Consider the following 4503-nt stretch of genomic DNA (forward strand, 5'->3'; position numbering starts at 1 on the left):
TCCTATCTTTCGGCTCGCTGTCTGCGATCACTTAACACCCTCCGTGTCCTGAATGGTACCTCCTGGGGAGCGGACCGAGTGGTCCTTCTCCGCCTCTATCGCGCCTTAGTGCGCTCGAAATTGGATTATGGAAGCATAGTCTACTCCTCTGCTCGGCCGTCTATTCTTCGGCGTCTCGACTCTATCCACCACCGTGGATTACGTTTAGTGTCTGGAGCTTTTTACACTAGCCCTGTGGAAAGCCTTTATGCTGAGACTGCTGAACCTCCGCTGTCCAATCGGCGAGCAGTCCTCCTGAGTCGTTATGCTAGCCGTCTGTCTTCCATGCCTGCTAATCCAGCCCACGACTTTTTTTTCGACGCCTCCTTTGATGTAGGGTATGCAGGCCGCCCCTCCTCCCTACTACCCCCGGGAGTCCGCTTCCGTCAGCTGCTCCATTCTCTTTCCTTCCGCTTTCCTAAAACCTTCCTGACAACTTGGGGTACAGCACCGCCTTGGCTCCGTCCCCGGATCTGCCTGCTCCGTGACCTTTGTCAATTTCCCAAAGATGGTACCCCTACACTTGTTTATCGTCGGGCATTTGCTGCTCTATGTGCAGAAATGACGGACGCCACATTTATTTACACCGACGGCTCGAAAACATCGTTAGGTGTAGGGAGTGCCTATATTGTTGGCGACACCCCAAATCGCTTTCGGCTTCCCGACCAGTGTTCGGTTTATACTGCGGAGCTTTACGCTGTTCTCCAGGCTGTCCACTACATCCGCCGCCATCAGCGGATACAGTACGTTATCTGCTCAGATTCTCTCAGCTCTCTCCTCAGTCTCCAAGCTCTTTACCCTGTGCACCCTCTGGTCCACCGGATTCAGGACTGTCTGCGCTTGCTTCACCTGAGGGGCGTCTCGGTGGCGTTCCTCTGGCTCCCGGGACACGCTGGTATCTGTGGGAATGAGGCGGCCGATATAGCGGCCAAGGCCGCAGTCTCTCTTCCTCGGCCAGCTATTCAGTCGCTTCCCTTCACCGATCTTCGGAACGATTTATGTCGCCATGTTGCTCAATTATGGCATGCCCATTGGTCGGCACTTCCCTGTAATAAATTGCGGGAAGTGAAAGCCCTTCCTTGCGCTTGGACCTCTTCCTCCCGAACGCGTCGTCGGGAGGAGGTAATTTTAGCTAGACTCCGCATAGGGCATTGTCGTTTTAGCCATCGACATCTTTTAAGCGGCGATCCTCCCCCACTCTGTCCCCACTGCTCTCAGCTGTGGACGGTAAGACACCTTTTAATTGAATGCCCCTATTTTAATCCGTTACGCTCCCGTCTACAGCTATCGCCTGATCTATCGTCGATTTTAGCAGATGACACGCGCTCCGCCGACCGCGTTCTACAGTTCATTAGTGACAGTGAAATGACGTCAGTCATTTGAAGCTTTTTTTGGGGACAATCACCCCCTTTCTGTAGTGGATTTTTAAGCAGTCTTCTATTTTTAGTTTCTCCAATTTTCTGACTTTGTTCCCATTGCTGCTGGTTTTAAATTTCGGTTTTTTACTGTCTTAAGTCACGGGTTGGGCGCTAATGACCATAGAAGTTTTGCGCCCTAAAACCACAACAAAAAAAAAAAAAAAAAAAACTCCCCTGCCCCGCAAGGAACTCCTTGAAAAACAGCCAGCCAATCTGTATTCTGGTGGAGGAACCCTGTGAATTGTAAAATTACTTAAGTGGTGCTCCGACATACCAATAATGTCAATCAACATCTATATGCAGTTCACTAACTTTCTCTAATACCGGGACCTCTTATATTTTGATAAAATATGCTAATTCCTTATCTACGTGGAAACATGACGTCCTCTGAAGTTGAGCCCTTAGAGGGACTTCCTTTAAGCAGGTCTACCTATCAGCTGACTTCAATCTAAAAATGGTGCAGCTATAACACCAAATACTACAGGAATTTTCCCATGATCCCACCACCACCCACTACACTGTCACCTATAAGATTTGCCAGCCTCCCCTTCCCATACCTACTTAGGTATGGGAAGGGTAGGCACTTACATAACTTCGTTTCTGTTGCCTGCGTCAACTTCTTGTATTGTGGGCATGTTCTGGGATGATGGGCTTCCCTGCCCCATAACACCTTTATATATTTGCTCGAAATTTCTCGCGTGCCCATGTTTGGTGACGAAATACATAACTGGCTAACCCGGTATTAGTAGTAGTATTTACTAGAACAGCCAGTTTAGACAGATGCACTTTCTCAGTGACTTTCTGTAGCTCCACCCATTCTTCGAATTTTAATTCCCATGTGTGCATAGTTAAGCACCATTCTCTTTCTAAGAAATCTCGTCCTAGATGGTAGACTGATATATGCGCCTACCATTTAAAAATTGTGAACGTGTCTTGCACCACGTTGTGTGTAGTTTTATTTGAACTTGGCCCTCGGTTCGAATTTCCCCTTTAGCTAAAATTTTTTGTAACTGTCCTCGGGTCTTGTTTTACCGTGGCGGCTTTACTTAGATGGGCCCCGCTATCTATCAATAAACCAACCTGCAGTCCGTTAGTATCATAGCTTTTTTAACTGTACATAGTCCTTCCCCGTGCAATCTGCTCTACGTATTATCACCGACACAGCGTAATCTAACTGCTACATTAAGCTCGCCGTTCGCTTCCCGACGTGTTCTCTCTGCGTTTAACCTGAGCTCTGGTTACATTCTTTCACGTAATGCCCGATGTGGTGACACGTACAAGAAGTCACTGGCTTCGCTCGTGTGCACGAGGGAGTGTTCGGTCAGGTTATACGTGGTACGTCCAACCGGAGGAGGACATTCAGATCGGGGGCCATTCCATCGGAACTGTCTAATATAGTCACTGATATGCAGTCCGGTTCAATCTGGTCGAGACAGCGACGCCTGTAATCACAGGATAAACGTGGAATCGGTGCCATAAGCCCATCCTTCCCACAATTAAAACATTGTTCCTTTCGTATTGGTTTGTCTTCAGAGAGCAGCCGTTTTGTACTTCTCCCGCTCTGGCGTGATTGCACTTTGTTCTGTAGCTGCAAGGTCAACTGTTTCTGATAATATCTATCGTTCTTCCTGTGCCCTCGCTATTGTCTTCATCTGTTCGTTGAACAACCCTTGAATAAATACTGCCCGATCCAGTTCACTCCATAGTGCGTTACTACCTGAAACTTCATCCGGATTCATTACCCTTGTCATTGCTTCGCGAAAATGAAATTGCATTGTGTCGACAAGTGAGCCCCATTGAACCGCACTCTCATCCTTCCCTTGTCCACTATTAAATACTTGACAGGCGTAATAGACCAATGACCTTTTGTTCTTGTAATGCTCTGTTAGGATTTGCCTTACTGCGGACCAAGTTCGTGTGGTCGCTTAAGAGTATACAGAAGCGCCAAAGAAACTGGTATATGCATGTGTATTCAAGCACAGAGATGTAAACAGGCAGAATATGCCCCCCCCAGGGGGTCCACAACTCTTTAGTGGATACGTGCGTAGTGAGCACGGGACCCTGAGCTAATGTGGCCCTCCTTCCTTTCCGGGCTGCATACCTTCCCTTTCCGCATCCTTCCCTATCCCCCATCTTCGCCCCCTCTCCCCTCCCCTCTGGCTCTTTCCTCACCTTTCTTCCCCTCTGGGAGTATGGTTTGTGCCTACGTCCGGAGACGGACGCTCGAAAATGTAACGCATTCTTCGCCTTCTCTGCTTGTATGTCTTCATCCTTCCTTTGACCTTCTCTTTTCCTTACCTCTTCTCTTTACCCTTTTCTCCGCTGCGGCGTTTGAGACCTCTTCTTTCCTTTCCCTTTCTTAGTTTTTCTCTTTCGTCCTCCCTGTGCATGTCTGAAGGCCTACCCACGCATTTTGTGCGTAGCCGTTGACGGGGTAACGCGTAATTCCCCGCCCCGGGTAGACAGGTAGGACACGTACGTACCTCCTGGTAACGGCCAGGCCCAGGGAGGGGTGATTACCCGAGCTGATATCTTCCGAAAGTGCCGATTGGTCCCTCCATCCGTTTGTTGGGAGGTGTGACCTGAGGTGTGAACAATCACCTAAGGCGGGAGTGCCCTCAGAGGGCCCCCACAAGGGAGGAGCGCGCCATCAGAGACGCCGGTAATCATGGGGGATTCTTCTGCAATGGTTTTCTCACCTTCCACTATGTCTGCTCACAAACGTAAGTATACCGAGTCTCAGCCACAGACAGTTCTTCCATCGTTGCCACAGTTTCTTGTTGTTTCTCGGTCTGACGAAGGTCACGACTTCTCCACGGTCAACCCTTTCATTATTCAGAAAGGTGACGCAATTGCAGGTCCTGTAAAGTCTTGTTCCAGATTACAGAGTGGCACCTTGTTGTTAGAAACAGTCAGTGCCCTCCAGGCACAAAAATTGCTGCGTACTTCACTGCTCCACACCTTCCCTGTCCAGGTTGAAGTGCACCGCACTTAAAATTCCTCGCGTGGAGTCGTTTATACACGCTCCCTCGATGGATTGTCTAAG

Source organism: Schistocerca cancellata, chromosome 1 (genome assembly GCF_023864275.1).
Source record: "Schistocerca cancellata isolate TAMUIC-IGC-003103 chromosome 1, iqSchCanc2.1, whole genome shotgun sequence".
In the NCBI taxonomy this organism is placed as follows: domain Eukaryota; kingdom Metazoa; phylum Arthropoda; class Insecta; order Orthoptera; family Acrididae; genus Schistocerca; species Schistocerca cancellata.